The following is a 21,737-nucleotide window of genomic DNA, read 5'->3' as shown; positions in this document are numbered from 1 at the left end:
CTGTGTTACATGCCAGAGCTATGCAAACTCCATCTACCTACCACCAGTGATGAGGTATTTGTTACAAGCCAGACTTCATGATTCTAACTCCAGAATCTCATTCTTAGAGTCTGCTTCCTTAGACCACCTTTGGCACCATCTTTGGTCAGTTTCCTTGATAATAGAGCCCAATCCAGAGTTTCAGATGGAAGAGGAAGATCTCTTCAAGAATAGTTATAAGATGCTGGGCATATACCCAGAGAAAACCATAATTCAAAAAGACACATGCACCCCAATGTTCATTGCAGCACTATTTACAATAGCCAGGTCATGGAAGCAACCTAAATGCCCATCAACAGAAGAATGGATAAAGAAGATATGGTACATATATACAATGGACTATTACTCAGCCATAAAAAGGAACGAAACTGGGTCATTTGTAGAGACGTGGATGCATCTAGAGACTGTCATACAGAGTGAAGTAAGTCAGAAAGAGAAAAACAAATATCGCATATTAACGCATATATGTGGAACCTAGAAAATGGTACAGATGAGCCAGTTTGCAGAGCAGAAATTGAGACACTGAAGTAGAGAAAAGAACTATGGACACCAAGGGGGGAAAGCGTCGGGGGGAGTGGTGGTGTGATTAATTGGGAGATTGTGATTGACATGTATACACTGATGTGTATAAAACGGATGACTAATAAGAACCTGCTGTATAAAAAAATAAATAATATTAAATGAAAAAACAAAAAAGGAATAGGTATAAGGGTGGGAGTGAAGCAGTAAAAGGAAGGAGAAAGAGCTCATCAGGAATGTGGTCTCAGCATTGGCATCAGTAATATTTTTTGGATATGTCTATTCAGACAAGGAAAACAAAAGCAAAAGTAAACAAATGGGACTACATCAAACTTTTTTAAAAAGCTTTTGCACAGCAAAGGAACTTCTAAACAAAATGAAAAGGCCACCTACTGAATAGGAGAAGGTATTTTCAAACGATATATCCAATAAAGGGTTACTATCCAAAATATCACACTTGTCAGAATAAATATCATCCAAAAGACAACAAATAACAAGTGTTGGTGAGGATGTGGAGAAAAGGTAACCCTTTATACACTAGATGAGAATATAAAGCAGTGCAGCCACTATGGAAAGCAGTATGGATATTCCTCAAAAAAATTAAAAATAGAACTACCATATGATCCAGCACTTTCACTTCTGGGTATTTATCCGAAGAAAACAAAAACACCAATTTGAAAAGATATGTGCACCACTATGTTCATTGCAGCATTATTTATAATAGCCAAGATATGGTAACAGTCTAACTGTTCATCAATAGAAAAATGGATAAAGAAGATATGGTATATACATGTATATATAAAGTAATATTAGCCATAAAAAGATAATGAAATCTTGCCATTTCCAACAACATGGATGGACCTAGAAGTGAAATTAGCGATTATGTGAAATAAGCCAGACAGAGAAAGACAAATGTTGTATGATCTCACTTACTGTGGAATCCTAAAAAAAAAACCAAAAAAACAAATGAATAAACATAGCAAAACAGAAACAGAGTTATAGATACAGAGAACAAACAGTTGTCAGAAGGGAGGGAAGTGGGGGAGGAAAGAAATAGGTGAGGGAGATTAAGAGGTACAAACTTCCAGTTGCAAAATAAATGAGTCAAGAATATGAAATGTACAGTGTGGGGAATATAGTCAATAAGTATGTAATACCTTTGTATGGTGACAGATCGTAACTAGGCTTATTGTGATGATCATTTTGAAATGTATAGAAATATTGAATCACTATGTTATGCAAAAGGAACTAACATAGTGCTGTAGATCAATTATACTTCAAAAACAGACAAACTCACTCAGAAGAAGAAACCAGACTTGTTACCAGAGAGGGCATGAGGGAGGGAGAATTGGACGAATGCAGTCAAAAGGTACAAACTTCCAGTTATAAGATAAATAAGTTCTAGGGATGTAATGTACAAATGATAAATATAATTAACACTGCTGTGAGTTATATATGAAAGTTTTCAAGAGAGCAACTCCTAAGAGTTCTCATCACCAGGAAATTGTTTTTCTATTTTTTTAAATTTTGTATCTATATGAGATGATAGATGTTCACTAAACTTATGACAATCATGTCATGATGTATGTAAGTAAAATCATTATGCTGTATACCTTAAATGTATACAGTGCTGCATGTCAATTATATCTCAATAAAACTGAAAGAAAAAAAAAAAAGAATGTGGTCTCAGGTAAAGTCTAGCCTTGGGCTGATACAGGCAGATTGCAAGGAGTCTGAAATATAAATCTCACCACAGTGTTGTCTCCCTTTGAGTCAATGAAGCTAGACTTCTGTACTCCTGTATCAGTCAGACATAGTCTAAATGCCATTCCTGAAGTGGGGTAAGGAGTGTCACAGCCCACTGGCTAGAGTGCTTCCATCAGCCAAGGGCATTTTGTAATAGGGAAGAACAAATCTGACTCCATATTGGATCTGTTTCTTTTACTTTAACCTTTGTATTCTATTGCTTTTGCTATAAGTTAATCACTAAAGGGATGTTGCCTATAGCTTAAAGTATACATAATGGCCCATCTCCAGGAACCTTGCCTCCCAGGCCTGAGCTGTAAGTTAAAATAACTTTGTTTAGCTCACAGAAAACATCCTGACCAGGCCCATCTGTGAATGGCTGCAGGAAAGAAGAAATTAACACATCCCCTTTGGAGTCTGGCCAGAATCAGGAAATATTTGCAACAACTTACTGCCTTTTTTTCCCCTTTACCTCCTTATCTCTCCCTCTATTCTATGAAAGAAACTAGCACCCAAACCCAGGTGAGAAGGTTCTTTTAGACACTAGCCCACCATCTTCTCGGTCTTCAGGCTTTTTAAATAAATTTACTATTCCTTGCCCCAACAACTCATCTCTTGATTTATTGGTCTGTCGTGCAGCAGGCAGTATGAGCTAGGACTAGATAACAATTTCTCAGGGTATAGGAGGTAGGGGATGGGGGCTAATCAAAGATTCATGAAGAAGTTTCATAAGATCACACTGAGGAATCAGAATATTTGCTTGGAGTAACTTATAAGATAACATCAAACTGAGGGCTAGATGTTGGCATCACATAGCACTCAGCTGGAGAGGACATTCAGAACAAATTCATTCGGCTGCCAGCACAGCTCCCTTCTTGTCTCCTTCAGGAGTTGCTGCCAGCCAGCAGCAGCTCAAACTCTATCCGAGTCTAGGTGAGGAACTTATAAGGTAACCAATTCAGAAAGTCAGTGCTTAAAAAATTAATTATAACATTACTGGCTTCATCCTGATGACAGATAAAGAAGAGCTTCTCTTGAATCTATCAATAAATTGTTAGTATCTAAAAAACCAAAATTCTATCTAAAATATATCCTAAAAAGCAAAAATCACAATTCTATCCACAGAGTAAAGAGCAATAATCACATTTCTACCCACACGGCAATTCAACTACTGAATCTGTTCTTCACAAAACTGAAGTCAAGAAAGCAAGTTTCCTGTATATATATAAAGTAGGATATAGAGTATCCTACTCTAGATCAGCACAGCCGTTTAGCATTCCTTTGGCATGACCAAAAAAAAAATCAATGGCTCCCATTAGCCAATCCATTCCTAACAAGGACATTAAATATTTTCATCTCCTCCCTCCCCATTAAAACTTAAAGAAAAAATGTCTCATATTATAATGATTTTAGTCTGTGCCTTCCCTATAAAATTCCACTGACATGATGAAAAATAGAAAAGCAAATTTTAAAAAAGAACTTAACATTGCTAAAATGCAGAAGCCATCAACGATCAAGAAACATTAATTTTTTTCCAGAAGTTGTGAAGAAGAATGACTAGACTAAAGGAAAGGTTGATCGACGTTGATTACCCTGTTATTCAACATTAGAAAGGAAAAGAACTCAGCCTATTAAGTGAGTGCTTAGCTTTCTCCAACAGGCTGCAGGAAATACCCAAGTTTCACACAGCAGGGTATAAAGCAAAGACCTTTAGATTGAGTCTGTCTCCCAGAAGGACTGGCCACTGCTTTTTTTTTTTTTTTACTACAGCTAGTGGGCAGCCTGTACTAAGCGAAGTTTGTATTTTACTATGGTGTTCTTCAACAAAGACAGTGAGTAAAAGAGGGGATAGGGGTTTGCAACATCTCTAACTTTAAACCATCTCAACAAGTCCAAAATGAAAAAAAAAAGACTAAGTTGAACTGTGAACTCCTATAACACACTAACCATCATTATTGCCCTCTTTTCTTCTTTCCTACTGGCAACTGCAGCTTTGAACTTTGTTGCGCAGCCCTAAGTTCCTGCCAATAGGAATTGGAGAAGAGAGTGCCAGTAAGGAGCAAATCGAAGGATTTGGAAACTCAGCTAAAGGTCACAGGAAAGTGAGTCCCAGTTTTCTACCCCAGGCTTCACAGGGGTCAGAGAGTCTTAGAATATTTCAGAGTTAAAGCTGCTTCACTGGATCCTTGAGCTGCCTACTGATGGATCTCACCTACTGGACTGTCCTCTATGGTGAACTCCCCCGCCCATCAAAGTCCACTCACTATACCAGCACAGAGTCCACCACCAATATCGGAGCAATGTTTATAAAATAGTAACATAGACATTTCTTGAAGACTATCAATAAACAATCGTTCAAATAAGGAATACTGAGGAGTTGTTATAAGAGATGAGTTAGAGCCAAATTAACTAAGATAAAAAAATTGCCAAGACATTAAGGAAAAAAATAGGTATGAAAGAGTCTTTACAGCATGGTTACATTTTTATTTGAAAATTTTAAGCATGTTTAAGTACATGCAATGTATTATATGGACATAGAACATAATGCAAGCATAGAATAATAGCTGAAATAAAATGTAACAAAATGTGCATTGTGATTGCATATGAGTATTAATATTATAGGCAATATTTTTACTTTTTATATTTTTATTGTTTAAATATTTACTTTTTAATCAGAAAAAAATCAGTACAGATTTTTCCATTTATGGTGGTAGCTTATCATATGGAACTGATAAAGTTTGATAGTCTATGGCTGTGCATGTGTATCCTCTCTTGAATATGTGTTCTTTTTCTTTTATCTTAACAATATCTTATGTAGAAGTTGAGAATCCAATAGAAAGGAATTCTGACCACTAGGCAAGACAGAAAATCTTGCTTCACTCTTGAAAGAAATGGCTCCCCATTCAGGCTATATATTGGTATAGCTCTGGCAAAAGTACAACATTAAAGGACAACTTCAGCGTTATGGTCCTACTTCTTTTATGTGACTGTGTTAACAGCAATTTACATCTGTGAAATTTGGTTATTTGGTTATTTCCATAGCATAACCTTCAGACATCTATTTCTGGTAATAGTGGATTAAGTAACTCCTCCTAACACTCCTGCTAAATACACTAGAAAACCTGAATAAACATCAGAAAAAGTAGATAAATATTATTTGAATGTATTAGAAAGCAAACAAGGGATTGAAGGCCAAGAATGGGGAGAAGCTGAAACCTAGACAGGTAAGCCTGGCAATTAGGGCCACTTTTCTCCTAGGGACATCTGCTGTTTCTGAAAATTTGGTTAGGAGTCAGAGTCAACTACAAGTAGCTCTCTCAGGGACTGATGCCCAACTTTAAATCATCTTGATCCTTGAGCTTGGGTTAAGATTATCCCAGATTGCTAGTTTTTCTGACTGCCTGACAGAAGCAAAAGTAAATCCTCCCTGTAGAAAGACAGTCTTATCCTGAGCTTCAGGAAACTTTTATAAATTTTCATCTGAGATTATTTTCATTTTGCCTGATGGGCATTTGGTATTTTTTGTAATATGAATCTGCTGATGATGAAGGCCTGCTTGATTAAAAATAACTTCATTTCATTTTTATTATGGAAGGATATTTTTTCCCTTGGAATAGAATTCTAGGCTGTTAGTAATTTTCTCTCAGTGTCTTAAAGATATAATCCCTGTCTCTTTGTTTCCATTGTTTATAATGCAGTATCACCAATGCTCAAAATTCAAGGTAGCTTGAACTCCAAAAGCCATCCCAGTATTCTCAGTAAGTCAATAATAAATGGACTAGGTAGACTTCTACAATAGGTCTCCATTCAATATCTCCACTTCCCTAACATCCACTCACTCATCAGTCCACTGCAGTGTGGTTTCTATCCCCAATACTATTCTGGAATTATTCTCATTAAAAACAATAGTATCTGTCTTACATGCCAAAGAACATTCAGTAATATTATTGTTCCTCAGAAGCATTGCCCACAGTCAGTAACATTTTCTTTTATGCTAGATTCTCGTACAAACACACTCTCTTGGTTCTCTTCATCTCTGGGCATTTCTTCTTCCTCAGCTTTTCAAACTCCTCTTCCCTTTACAGCCTATATTTTGGCCATATTGACAAGTCTTTTGCTTCCTCAGTGCCACACAATCTTCTGGCTCCTTGTGCTAGTATCTCTCTGCCTAAAAAAGCCACTCCTCCTATCCTGGCAAATTTTTTGTCACGTTAAGTATTTTCATCTTGGTTCTCAATTTAAATTTCCTCTGGAAAAATTTTTTTTCTATATTCCCAACACTAGGTTAGGAGCTCCCATTTCTTGCTACCAAGCATTGGTTGTAGTACTTGTATTTACCACTGATTATTTGTTTAATTATATTATTTCTTGCTAGGATATCAGCTCTAAGAGGATAAGGCCATCTACTTGTTCACTACTGAGTCTCCAAAGTCCAACACATTGCTAGCATCTATAAGGTGATGAATAAATATTTACTGAGTGAATAAATCTGCTCTGGTCTTTCCATGTCTCCATGTACCATGGCAGTTCCCCTAATCAGCTTTCATTACTGAATTTCTACAAAGGCCTCCAAACATATGTCCATAGCTTTCTCCGGCTCACTTATATCCTAATCTACACATTGCTTTCAGATTAATGCACTCCATTTGGCCTTTAAATATGATTAAATATTATTATCCCCCTTCCCTTTCTACCAGTCCTGGGCAATCTCATCTATCTATTCATACACACACACACACACACACACACACACACACACACACACAGAGACACGGACACCTTCAAATGTAATATGTTATAGTCACATATTTATTAAATATTGAGGTACTCACAGGCTTGAAGATAACATGTGGTTACTTAGAAAAATGGATGATACTGAGTTAAATTGTGGAAAACATCTTATAGTTACCTATTTGTAACATAAATGTGCATTTGTTATAATTTCAACATTTGTTACATAAACAAATTATAAGATAATGCCCACAACATAACTTATTATCTTCCATATTTCTAAGTGCTCACCTGTCATCTTCAAAGCCAGGAGTCTCAATTTCCTCATTATTAAAATATGAGTAATGATATCACTTTCCATCATTTTAGTCCCTTTCTTTCCTTTCTATTTAAATATTCCACAGACAATCTTGGTTACTCTGTCAAACACAAAATTCGTTAACTCGATCACATCACCAAACTTTCACCCTGTTTTTTATAAATTGCATCATTGTTATGGAGTAAATTGTGTTCCTCCTCCCAGACTCTTAGGCTGAAGCCCTAACCCCCATTGTGACTGTATTTGGAAACAGAGCCTTTAAAGAGGTTATTAAGGTTAAATGAGGTCATAAGGGTGGAGATCTAATCCATAGGACTTTATAAGAACAGGTGTCTTTATAAGAAGAGGAAGAGACACAAGGGATGCACACGCCCAGAGAAAAGACGATGTGAGGACACAGTGAGAAGCCAGCTGTCTGCAAGCCAAGGAGAGAGGCCTCAGGAGAAATCAACCTTGCTGGTATCTTGATCTCTACTTCCAGGCTCCAGAACTCTAAGGAAATAAATTACTGTTATCTAAACCACCCAGTATGTGGTATTTTGTTATGGTGCTTTTAGTAGACTAATGCAATCAATCGCTATGTCACCAAGTCAAACCATCTCATATAATCCGGGAAAGGTCCTTCTCCCTTTACCTTGGTATACAGATTTATTTAAGATTCTTATCAATATCTTCCTTCTAAATATGGCTTGATTTTGCATTTTTGTCTTTATCCCCACTTTATCTACATAGGTCCAAATTTCTTCATCTGCCTGAACTATAGCCCACTCCTAACTGTTCTCTTTCACCTCCAGTGTTGGTGCCCTTTATTCTGTACTCTACCTGCTACCTAGATCACCTTTCTACAGGACGACAAAGGTGGTTGACTTACTTCCCTCTCTTGAGCCTCTAATCTCCATGAGCTACAAAACAAGGGACAAATGCCTTATTTTGGAATATGTGGTCCTTTGAAATTGGACCCAACTGAACTGTGTAGTCTTTCTCCATTACTATTTCTGCAGACTCCAGCCACATGAAAAAGGTCATAGCCTAGCCAGCCTTCCTATATTGGACTCCAATGTTTGCTTATTTTTCTCTTGACTCAGTGAAGCATTTCCAACATACCTGAACAGAAAAGGCTGTTCACTTCACTATGTGGTCATCACTGTTTATTCTTTTATAAATACCTCTGTTATACATTCATAGAATGCAGTGAGTACATTTACATGGCTATCTCACTAAACTATGAATCTTTGAGAACAAGAACAGTATGTAATTCATAATCATATTTTGTGTATTTAGCATTTGGGCCTGACCATAGTATTTGACAAAGAAGTGTTTCACAAATTAATATATAAAATATTAATTAATGGTATTAAACCATAACTCATTTTTTTGAGTTCAAAAGTCTTTAAAAGGGGGAAGGGTAAGCTGTGACAAAGTGAGAGAGTGGCATGGACATATATACACTAGCAAATGTAAAATAGATAGCTAGTAGGAAGCAGCTGCATATCACAGGGAGATGAGCTCGGTGCTTTGTGACCACCTAGAGGGGTGGGATAGGGAGGGTGGGAGGGAGGGAGATGCAAGAGGGAAGAGATATGGGAACATATGTATATGTATAACTCATTCACTTTGTTATAAAGCAGAAACTAACACACCATTGTAAAGCACTTATACTCCAATAAAGATGTAAAAAAAATAAAAATAAAAATAAATAATAAAAAATTAAAACAAAACAAACAAACAAAAAAAAGTCTTTAAAAAAATTCTATTGGTATGGAATGAAGATTGGGCTTCTCATTCGAGTATTCAAGACACGCTCCAGTGGACAAGAACTATGTTTTTCTATCTTTATGCCTCTGTTTACAGTGTTCCCACAGTTCAAATATTACCTCCCACAAGCTAGAAATAACTACATTTTTTAAACATCTTTATTGGAGAATAATTGCTTTACAATGGTGTGTTAGCTTCTGCTGTATAACAAAGTGAATCAGCTATACATATACATATATCCCCATATCTCCTCCTTCTTGTTTCTCCCTCCCACACTCCCTATCCCACCCCTCTAGGTGGACACAAAGCACCGAGCTGACCTCCCTGTTACTATGCAGCTGCTTCCCACTAGCTATCTGTTTTACATTTGGTAGTGTATATATGTCCATGCCACTCTCTCACTTCATCCCAGCTTACCCTTCCCCCTCCCCGTGTCCTCAAGTCCATTCTCTACATCTGTCTTTACTCCTGTCCTGCCCCTAGGTTCGTCAGAACCACTTTTTTTTTTTTTAGATTCCATATATATTTGTTAGCATATGGTATTTTTCTCTTTCTGACATACTACACTCTGAAAGACAGTCTCTAGGTCTATCCACCTCACTACAAATAAGTCAATTTCATTTCTTTTTATGACTGAGTAATACTCCATTGTATATATGTGCAAATCTTTATTTTTTTTTTTTGAGGCTTCTTCCATAGATTTTATTTATTTATTTATTTTAACATCTTTATTGGAGTATAATTGCTTTACAATGGTGTGTTAGTTTCTGCTTTATAACAAAGTGAATCAGCTATACATATACATATATATTCCCATATCTCTTCCCTCTTGCATCTACCCCCCTTCCACCCTCCCGATCCCACCCCTCAATGTGGTCAAAAACCACCGAGTTGATCTCCCTGTGCTATGTGCCACATCTTCTTTATCCATTCAGCTGTCCATGGACACTTACGTTGCTTCCATGTCCTGGCTATTGTAAACAGTGCTGCAATGAACACTGTGGTACATGACTCTTTTTGAATTATGGTTTTCTCAGGGTATGTGCCCAGTAGTGGGATTGCTGGGTCATATGGTAGTTCTACTTTTAGGTTTTGAGGAACCTCCATACTGTTCTCCAGAAGTGGCTGTATCAATTTATATTCCCACCAACAGTGCAAGAGGGTTCCCTTTTCTACACACCCTCCCCAGCATTTATTGTTTGTAGATTTTTTGATGATGACCATTCTAACCAGTGTGAGGTGATATCTCATTGTAGTTTTCATTTGCATTTCTCTAATGATTAGTGATGTTGAACATCCTTTCATGTGTTTGTTGGCAGTCTGTATACCTTCTTTGGAGAAATGTTTATTTAGGTCTTCTTCCCATTTTTGGATTGGATTGTTTGTTTTCTTGATATTGACCTGCATGAGCTACTTGTATATTTTGGAGATTAATCCTTTGTCAGTTGCTTCATTTGCAAATATTTTCCCCATTCTCAGGGTTGTCTTTTGATCTTGTTTATTGTTTCCTTTGCTGTGCAAAAGCTTTTAAGTTTCATTAGGTCCCATTTGTTTATTTTTGTTTTTATTTCCATTTCTTTAAGAGGTGGGTCAAAAAGGAACTTACTGTGATTTATGTCATGGAGTGTTCTGCCTATGTTTTCCTCTAAGAGTTTTATAGTGTCTGGCCTTACATTTAGGTCTTTAATCCATTTTGAGTTTATTTTTGTGTATGGTGTTAGGGAGTGTTCTAATTTCATTCTTTTACATGTAGCTGTCCAGTTTGCCTGGCACCACTTATTGAAGAGGCTGTCTTTTCTCCATTGTATATTCTTGCCTCCTTAATCAAAGACAAGTTGACCATATTGTGTGGGTTTATCTCTGGGCTTTCTATCCTGTTCCACTGATCTACCTTTCTGGTTTGGTGCCAGTACCATACTGTCTTGATTACTGTAGCTTTGTAGTATAGTCTGAAGTCCCAGCAGCCTGATTCCTCCAGCTCCGTTTTTCTTTCTCAAGATTGCTTTGGCTATTCGAGTCTTTTGTGTTTCCATAAAACTTGTGAAATTTTTTGTTCTAGTTCTGTGAAAAATGCCATTGGTAGTTTGATAGGGATTGCATTGAATCTGTAGATTGCTTTGGGTAGTATCGTCATTTTCACAATGTTGATTCTTCCAATCCAAGAACATGGTATATCTCTCCATCTGTTTGTATCATCTTTAATTTCTTTCATCAGTGTCTTATGGTTTTTTGCATACAGGCCTTTTGTCTCTTTAGGTAGGTTTATTCCTAGGTATTTTATTCTTTATGTTGCAATGGTAAATGGGAGTGGTTCCTTAATTTCTCTTTCAGATTTTTCATCATTAGTGTTTAGGAAAGCAAGAGATTTCTGTGCATTAATTTTGTATCCTGCTACTTTACCAAATTCACTCATTAGCTCTAGTAGTTTTCTGGTAGCATCTTTAGGATACTCTATGTATAGTATCATGTCATCTGCAAACAGTGACAGTTGTACTTCTTCTTTTCAGATTTGGATTCCTTTTAATTCTTTTTCTTCTCTGATCTGTGTGGCTAAAACTTCCAAAACTATGTTGAATAATAGTGGTTAGAGTGGAAAACCTTGTCTTGTACCTGATCTTAGTGGAAATGGCTTCAGTTTTTCACCATTGAGAAGGATGTTGGCTGTGCGTTTGTTGTGTATGGCCTTTATTATATTGAGGTAAGCTCCCTCTGTGTCTACTTTCTGGAGGGTTTTTATCATAAACTGGTGTTGAATTTTGTCGAAAGCTTTTTCTGCATCTATTGAGATGATCATATGGTTTTTCTCCTTCAAATTTTTAATATGGTTTATCACATTGATTGATCTGTGTATATTGAAGAATCCTTGCATTCCTGGGATAAACCCCATTTGATCGTGGTGTATGATCCTTTTAATGTGCTGTTGGATTCTGTTTGCTAGTATTTTGTTGAGGATTTTTGCATCTATGTTCATCAGTGATATTGGCCTGTAGTTTTCTTTTTTTGTGGCATCTTTGTCTGGTTTTGGTATCAGGGTGATGGTGGTCTCATAGAATGAGTTAGGGAGTGTTCCTCCCTCTGCTATATTTTGGGAGAGTTTGAGGATAGTTGTTAACTCTTCTCTAAAAGTTTGATAGAATTCGCATGTGAAGCCATCTGGTCTTGGGCTTTTGTTTGTTGGAAGATTTTTAATCACAGTTTCAATTTCAGTGCTTGTGATTGGTCTGTTCATATTTTCTATTTCTTCCTGATTGAGTCTTGGCAGTTGTGCATTTCTAAGAATTTGTCCATTTCTTCCAGGTTGTCCATTTAATTGGCATATAGTTGCTTGTAGTAATCTCTCATGGACCTTTGTATTTCTGCAGTGTCAGTTGTTACTTCTCCTTTTTCATTTCCAATTCTATTGATTTGGGACTTCTCCCTTTTTTTCTTGATGAGTCTGGCTAATGGTTTATCAAGTTTGTTTATCTTCCCAAAGAACCAGCTTTTAATTTTACTGACCTTTGCTATCATTTCCTTCATTTCTTTTTTCTTTATTTCTGATCTTATCTTTATGACTTCTTTCCTTCTGCTAACTTTGGGGTTTTTTTGTTCTTCTTTCTCTAATTGCTTTACGTGGAAGGTTAGGTTGTTTATTTGAGATGTTTCTTGTTTCTTGAGGTAGGATTATATTGCTATAAACTTCCCTCTTAGAACTGCTTTTGCTGTATCCCATATGTTTTGAGCTGCCATGTTTTCATTGTCATTTATTTCTAGGTATTTTTTGATTTCCCCTTTGATTTCTTGAGTGATATCTTGGTTAATTAGTAGTGTACTGTTTATTCTCCATGTGTTTGAATGTTTTACAGATTTTTTTCCTGTAATTCATATCTAGTCTCATAGCATTGTGGTCAGAAAAGATACTTGATATGATTTCAATTTTCTTAAATTTACTGAGGCTTGATTTGTGACCCAAGATATGATCTATCCCGGAGAAAGTTCCATGGGCACTTGGGAAGAAAGTGTATTCTGTTGTTTTTGGATGGAATGTCCTATATTTATCAATTAAGTCCATCTTATTTAATGTATCAGTTAAAGTTTGTGTTTCCTTATTTAATTTCATTTTCAATGATGTGTCCATTGGTGAAACTGGGGTGTTAAAGTCACCTACTGTTATTGTGTTCCTGTCGATTTCCCCTTTTCTGGCTGTTACCATTTGCCTTATGTATTGAGGTGCTCCTATCTTGGGTGCATAAATATTTACAATTGTTATATCTTCTTCTTGGATTGATCCCTTGATGATTATGTAGTGTCCTTCTTTGTCTCTTGTAATAGTCTTTGTTTTAAAGTCTGTTTTATCTGATATGAGAAGTGCTACTCCAGCTTTCTTCTGATTTCCATTTGCATGGAATATCTTTTTCCATCCCCTCACTTTCAGTCTGTATGTGTCCCTAGGTCTGAAGTGGGTCTCTTGTAGACGGCATATGTACAGGTCTTCTTTTTGTATCCATTCAGCCAGTCTATGTCTTTGGTGAGAGCATTTAATCCATTTATATTTAAGGTAGTTATTGACATGTATGTTCCTATTGCCATTTTCTTGATTGTTTTGGGTTTTTTATTGTAAGTCTTTTCCTTGTGTTTCCTGCCTAGAGAAGTTCCTTTAGCATTTGTTGTAGAGCTGGGTTGGGGGTGCTGAATTCCCTTAGCTTTTGCTTGTCTCTAGAGGTTTTAATTTCTCCATCGAATATGAATGAGATCTTTGCTGGGTAGAGTAATCTTGGTTGTAGGTTTTTCCCTTTCATCACTTTAAATATATCCTGCCACTCCCTGTGGCTTGCAGAGTTTCTGCTGAAAGATCAGCTGTTTACCTTATGGGGATTCCTTTGTATGTTAATTGTTGCTTTTCCCTTGCTACTTTTAGTATTTTTTTCTTTGTATTTAATTTTTGATAGTTTGATAAATATTTGTTTTGGCATGTTTCTCCTTGGATTTATCCTGTATGGGACTCTCTGAGCTTCCTGGACTTGACTTGACTTCCTTGACTATACCCATACCCATATTAGGGAAGTTTTCAACTATAATCTCTTGAAATATTTTATCAGTCCTGTTTTTTTTTTCTCTTCTTCTTCTGGGACCCCTATAATTCGAATGTTGGTGTGTTTAATGTTCTCCCATAGGTCTCCTAGATTGTCCTCAATTCTTTTCATTCTTTTTTCTTTATTCTGCTCTGTGGTTGCTATTTCCTCTATTTTATCTTCCAGGTCACTTATCTGTTCCTCTGCATCAGTTATTCTGCTATTGATTCCTTCTAGAGAATTTTTAATTTCACTTATTGTGTGGTTCATGATTGTTTGTTTGCTCTTTAGTTCTTCTAGGTCCTTGTTAAATGTTTCTTGTATTTTCTCCATTCTATTTCCAAGATTTTGGATCGTCTTTACTACGATTACTTAGAATTCTTTTTCAGCTAGACTGCCTATTTCCTCCTCATTTGTTTGGTCTGGTGGGTTTTTGCCTTGCTCCTTCATCTGCTATGTATTTCTCTGTCTTCTCATTTTGTTTAACTTACTGTGTTTGGGGTCTCCATTTCGTAGGCTGCAGGTTCGTAGTTCCCGCTGTTTTTGGTGTCTGCTCCTGGGGGTAAGGTTGGTTCATTGGATTGTGTAGGCTCCCTGGTGGAGGGGACTGGTGCCTGTGTTCTGGTGGATGAGGCTGTATCTTGTCTTCCTGGTGGGCAGGACCCCATCCGGTGGTGTGTATTGGGGTGTCTGTGACCTTATTATGATTTGAGGCAGCATTTCTGCTAATGGGTGAGGTTGTGTTCCTGTCTTGCTAGTTATTTGGCATAGGGTATCCAGCACTGTAGCTTGCTGGTCGTTGAGTGGAGCTGGGTCTTGGCATTGAGATGGAGATGTCTGCGACAGCTTTCACCGTTTGATATTATGTGGAGCCAGGAGGTCTCTGGTGGACCAATGTCCTGAAGTCGGCTTTCTCACCTCAGAGGCTCAGGCCTGACACCCGGCAACCACCAAGACCCTGCCAGCCACACAGCTCGAAGAAAAGGGAGAAAAAGGAAGGGAGGAAGGAAGGAAGGAAGGAAGGAAGGAAGGAAGGAAAGAAAGAAAGAAAGAAAGAAAGAAAGAAAGAAAGAAAGAAAGAAAGAAAGAAAGAAAGAAAAGGAAGGAAAGAGAAAGGAAGGAAGGAAGGAAAGAAGGAGAAATAAAGAAAGAAAGAAAGGTAGAAAAAATAAAATAAAGTTTTTAAAATAGAAGACAAGTTTTAAAAAGAAAAAAATTAATTAAAAAAAAGAGAGAAAGAAAGAATAGAGCAACCAAACCAAAAAGCAAATCTACCAATGGTAACAAGCAGTAAAAACTATACTAAAAAAATAAAACCAAACAAAACGGACAGTCAGAACCCTAGGACAAATGTCAAAAGCAAAGCTATACAGACAAAATCACACAAGGAAGCATACACATACACTCTCACAAAAAGAGAAAAAGGGAAAAAAAAAGAAAAAAATATGAAATAAAAAAAGGAAGACAGCAACCAAATCAATAAACAAATCTACCAACGATAATAGCTCTAAGTACTAACTTAGGTAAACATAAAACCAGAAACAAATTCGATGCAGAAAGCAAACCCCAAGTCTACAGTTGCTCCCAAAGTCCACTGCCTCAGTTTTGGGATGATTCCTTGTCTATTCAGGTATTACACAGATGCAGGGTACATCAAGTTGATTGTGGAGATTTAACCTGCTGCTCCTGAGGCTGCTGGGAGAAATTTCCCTTTCTCTTCTTTGTTCACACAGCTCCTGGGGTTCAGCTTTGGATTTGGCCCCGCCTCTGTGTGTAGGTCTCTTGAGGGCATCTGTTCTTTGCTCAGAGAGGACTGGGTTAAAGTAGCAGCTGATTAGGGGGCTCTGGTTCACTCAGGCTTGGGGGAGGGAGGGGTATGGAATGCGGGGCATGCCTGCAGCGGCAGAGTCCAGTGTGACATTGCAAAGGCCTGAGGCATGCCATGTGTTCTCCCTGGGAAGCTGTCTCTGGATCATGGAACCCTGGCAGTGGCAGGCTGCATAGGCTCCTGGGAGGGGAGGTGTGGAGAGTGACCTGTGCTTACACACAGGCTTCTTGGTGGCTGCAGCAGCAGCCTTAGCGTCTCATGCCCATTTCTGCTGTCCGCGCTGGTAGCTACGGCTCATGCCCGTCGCTGGAGCTTGTTTAGGTGGTACTCTGAGTCCCCTCTCCTCGCACACCCCAAAACAATGGTCTCTTGCCTCTTAGGCAGGTCCTGAGTTCTTCCCGGACTCCCTCCTGGCTAGCTGTGACGCACTATCCCCCTTCAGGCTGTGTTCACACAGCCAACCCCAGTCTTCTCGCTGGGGTCTGAACCTAAAACCCAAGCCTCAGCTCCCAGCCCCCACCCGCCCCAGTGGGTGCGCAGACAAGCCTCTCAGGCTGGTGAGTGCTGGTCAGCACCGGTCCTCTGTGCGGGAATCTCTCCGCTTTGCCCTCCGCACCTCTGTTGCTGCGCTCTCCTCCATGGCTCCGAAACTTCTCCCCTCCACCACCCGCCATGTCCACCATTGAAGGGGCTTCCTAGTATATGGCAACTTTTCCTCCTTCACAGCTCCCTCCCCAAGGTGCAGGTCCCGCCACTATTCTTTTGTCCTTGTTTTTCCTTTGCCCTACCCAAGTATGTGAGGAGTTTCTTGCCTTTTGGGAAGTCTGAGGTCTTCTGCCAGCGTTCAGTAGGTGTTCTGTAGGAGTTGTTCCACTTGTAGATGTAGTTTTGATGTATTTGTGGGGAGGAAGATGATCTCCATGTCGTACTCCTCTACCATCTTGAAGGCTCAAAATAACTATTCTTAATTTTGCCTTCTTAATAGAATCTATTTCCATCTAATAATATAGCTATTTATTAGTGTGTGCTAATACCTCTGTTCGACTTTAAGATTTTTAATGTAAAAATCCATATCTGATTCATCTTCAACGAATTAATGCCTAGTCCTGTTCATTTACCAGAAACTCAGTAAAAACATTGTGACATCCACTTTATGAGTATTTGTTGAGTATATCAGTCTCTTTCAAACATTTTGATCATGTCTTCTCATAAAAAAATGTGTTGTGCATACACCCATATTATATATTTAATTATTTGGAAATGAAAACATGTATTAATAGACTAATACATTATATGGATTATAATACAATCAGAAAAATGTTAAAAAAATTAAAGATAAAAAATAAATATAAATGGAAGTCCTTACATTTTTTCCTGTATCCCATTACTTTATGCTTATGTATGTTTTGTGGGGTAAGCCCTTCTTTGGAGATCACTAACACATTATTCCCATTATATTATAACACAAGAATTATTAACAACCTGCACTAGTACTGCTTTAATCATCCAGTGTTGTTGAGAAATGAGCATTCTGCATAGTTTACTTCCTATGTAATGGACGTTTAACCCATAACAGGAAAGGAATCTGGCCAGCTGCCAAGTTGCTCATTGAATGCCTACCACATGTCAAGCACTGTGACACATCCTTTGTGTCCATAATCTCATTTGATTCTAAGAACAATCCTGCAAAGTTTAAGTCCACCTTACAGATAAGAAAACAGATTTTCAGAACATTAAAATATTCATGACTGTCACAGATGAGACACAGGATCTGAATCCACATTTGTTTAAACTTATACCCTAATATACCCAGTATAAATTCTTCCTAACACACCTAGTCACAGCAACTTTTAAACTCATAGGTTTAACCTCTCTTTTAAACACATATGTTTAACCTCTCTTGACATTGTCCTCAACCTGGCCCTCTGGCCTGTGCTGTGGCAGTCCACACAGGCATGGAGGCTGAGGAAGGAAAGAAGCCCTAGCTCACAGACACTGATCCCCAACACTATAAGAGTATCCTAATGCCCTTTGCACTGATGAAATTTCATGTTGTCAACTCACTTTCACATAATCTGTCTCACCGTCTTATAGGTAAAATAATGCATGTGCAGATGCAACACTTCCTTTTTGCAAAATTAATTTCTGAATCAAAAATTAAAGCAGAAAAAAATCAAATAACCTTACCGTCTTGAAAATTATATTGCTGTAATTTTTCTTATCAATGTCTATTGAGCTTTGAGCATCAGTTAAAATGGGTTTAGTTTTTGCCTATATAAACTAATAAAAATAGTCATCTTTTTCACTTTCACTTCCTCTAGGCTACTTACTTCAGATAACATGATGGAACACTTGACCATGATTGCAAAAATCTAGCACAGTATTTTAAAGAACTTTATCATTAGAACATAGTACTTCAGAAAATGAAAGTCACAATTTTCTTCAAATTATACTTTTCAGCACAATTTTAGGCAGAAGCAGCATTAACTTTATATGCAAATCTTAAGAACTACAATGATATTTAAAAGCTAATAAGAATTTCTCAAGAAATATGTTCTGAAAAATATCCTAGGACAAAATTTATAAATATTACCTCACATTAGCAGAATTGTACAAATATTTAGCAGAAGAATATCATGGCTGTTCTTAGATGGGTTTATGATAATAAAATGATTTTTCCACTGAGAATAACAGTGTAGGAGTAGAAAGAAAAAGTTAGTATTATATATTTGGAAGAGCTTGTTCCTGACATTTTATTTAAATGGTGAATTTAGCCCATATAAACAATACTCTGTTCAGACTTCGGACATTTGATTCTCTATTACTTGCCATGATAAATTTTGGCAAATAATGGCGAATCAGGTGAGTTTCAACATTATGGAACAATTGTTTAAAAAATTCACTGCAATTTCAAAAATTATTTTATAGCTTTTTAATTTCCTATCTCCTATACTCATATTTCTCTATTGTTCATGCTACATATCAAGTGCTAATTAGAAATTCCAGAGAGTTTACTTACATTTTTGTTTAAAATGTTTTGCTTTTTAAGTAGTACTTGGAAGAGACTGTTAACATATTGTTTCCTCACATATATTCTTCCCTCTCCTAGGAAGAAACCCTCAAGTTTGAGATGAGCACACACACTTCCTGGCTGTGTCCACAAGGGATTGGGGGTGCCATATACCTTCTTTTTTTCTCACTACTACGTGGAGTGCAGAAAAGGCAGTGAGCCATGTGTAAGAGGGACACAAGTGAGGTGGCAGACGGAAGGAGCTTCGGGTCTTGGCGCTGTGAGATTTCATTCTGGCCCTCGACCAACTCTTTTTCTTAAATGAGATAAACCTCATTCTGCTCAAGCCACTCTACTGGGGGTTTCCTATTACAGAATCTTTTTTTTTTTTTTTTTTTGTCCTTAAAATTACTGGCAGAGATAGAAGCAGATTTTTCAACTGAAAACCAGTTTTACTAGAACACAAGCTCACAGCAGGTAAGAGTTAAATAGATTTTTCTTACTTTAGAATACAAAACAAAAGGAAGAAAAATGAAAAACTATGTTCATACATGCATTCCAAAATTTGCTAATTAAACACATGCTTATTTGGTATTAAAAATGTCACGTTTCCTGCCATGAGTTGCAATGTAGAGATGAATAAAGCATAGTCCCTGTCCTTAAGCATATTATCGTCTAGCTGAGAGGACACACAAATTGTCAAGCATTAACTATTCATTTATTCACTTTTTCACTCATTCCAATGGTAGTGTGAGCACAGAAGTACAGAGTAAAAGTGGCCTAATTCACTCTGGTAGGTGGAAAAGGATATTCTTTTAGAATATAGTGCCTGGAGTGAATTTTAGAATATGAGAAAGAATTACTCAGGAACGAATGTCGAGGAGGCACAGCAAAGAGAATTTGGGAGAGGAATCATGGCCATTTGAATTTCATCTGGATAGTTATCAGCTTCTAATTGATGACTCAAGTAAGCTAAGGACTGGAAAGTCTTAAGTATATTGGGAAATTAAGTGGAGTGCGTGAAGGTGGGGGAAGATCACCAGGGCAAGTGGGAGGGCATCACAAAGCCAGATTGCCATAGGTTGTTGTCTGAGGAGTAGATGGACACAAAAATAAAGAATAGACTATTTCAGGATGCTTGGTTGTGGAGAACTCACACTTGTGCCATTCAAACTTTCAATGAAATTAGTTTGGTATTCTCATCAGTGGATGGGCTTTGTAACACAGCTTAGGTCAGCTGTTATGAATAACATCAGAACTCCAACTGGAAACTGCAATTCTTTCTTTGCAATTTTGTATTATGGCTCATTGTGGCATTATGAAGAATCTCTTCCATACTGGCAGACATGCCTCTAGAATGGTGCTACCAGAATGTAGTAATAATCTAGAAGGCTACTGACTTAGGATAACCTGGCTTGACTTTTCATTGCTGAGTTGTGCTAGTGTAGTGTGTAAATAGCACAGCACCTGGATGCTTAATAGATAGCTAAATCTGCTAACTGTTATATATAGAATAGATAAACAACAAGGTCCTACTGTATAGCACAGGGAACTCTATTCAGTATCCTGTGATAAACCATAATGTAAAAGAATATAAAAAAGAATGTATATACATGTATAACAATCACTTTGCTATACAGCAGAAATTAACACAACATTGTAAATCACCTATACTTCAATAAAAAAAAAGAGAGAGAGAGAGAGAGAGAGAGCTAAATCTGAATGGCTACTTCCTATTTGACTCCTCTTTTCCCTTTACTTTCTACAACTGTCAGTCTGCAAGTGAAATCCAACCTACGGCCTGTTTTTGTATGACTCTAAGCTGAGAAAGGTTTTTACATTTTTAAAGGACTGGAACAACAACAAAAATATGCCACAGAGATTTATGTGGTCCACAAAGCCAGAAATATTTACTATCTGGTCATTTGCAGAAAAAGTCTATCAACTTGTGCCCTAGAAAATGATATAGTTATCCTACTACCTCTGCTTTCTGTCCTTTCCTTTCACAATCTCGTCTGATTTTAAGAGGGCTTATTGTTTAATAGTCTCTAAGACTATTCTCCATTTCTAATCTGTCACTTTATTGACTGCTACTCAATTCTTCTTGTTTTTCCTATATCATTTACCTTCCATCTTCTTTCCCTCTTGTGTCTCCTAAAATCCTTGACCTCAATATAGGGGAGCTGGGCACATAATAACCCTACACAAAAAAGTATTTCTTGTTGGTGACTAATTACAAAGTATCAGAAATGTAATCTTCAAGTATTCATCTTACTTTTTACTGATTCTTCAGGTCAAAAAACCAACAAACAAGAGAAAGTTGAAAAAAATTTCACGCCTTCCTTCTTTATCTAGCTACTTCCCTCACTCCTTTTTCTTAATTTCACTCCTTTTATCTTTGACTATCATTATCCTAATTAGCTCTAGTCCACTCACTGGTTATCAATTATTTCAACTCCATGTAACTGAAGAAATTCTTATTTTTTTTACTTGAGTTTCTGTGCATGTGTGTTTGAAATGTCAAATGTAGTCATATACATCTCGTAGAACTTTCTAAATTATGTTTCACTTTTTAAAGGTGAATTGAAGCTACAGAAAAGTGACCTGGGCATTTTCCAATATGGGTTTTCTACTCTTTTCAGAGAGTAGGCTTGGTAATTGCCAATGATCAACATAAAAAGGAGCTACCACAACAGTTTTCACATTACAAATACTTCCCTTAAAAATATTTAGTGGTAT

General features: G+C 37.2%; 1 protein-coding gene across 16 annotated transcripts in view; it reads right to left on the bottom strand.

Moving 5' to 3' along the window:
- LOC307195594 (uncharacterized protein) overlaps positions 1-21,737 on the bottom strand; it is a 920,801-nt gene that overhangs the window by 517,427 nt on the left and 381,637 nt on the right. The window lies entirely within an intron of this gene.

The sequence above is a fragment of the Stenella coeruleoalba genome (genome assembly GCF_951394435.1).
Source record: "Stenella coeruleoalba genome assembly, chromosome: 12".
In the NCBI taxonomy this organism is placed as follows: domain Eukaryota; kingdom Metazoa; phylum Chordata; class Mammalia; order Artiodactyla; family Delphinidae; genus Stenella; species Stenella coeruleoalba.
Note: the sequence above shows the minus strand (reverse complement) of the source record. Positions and strands in the feature narration are given on the sequence as shown.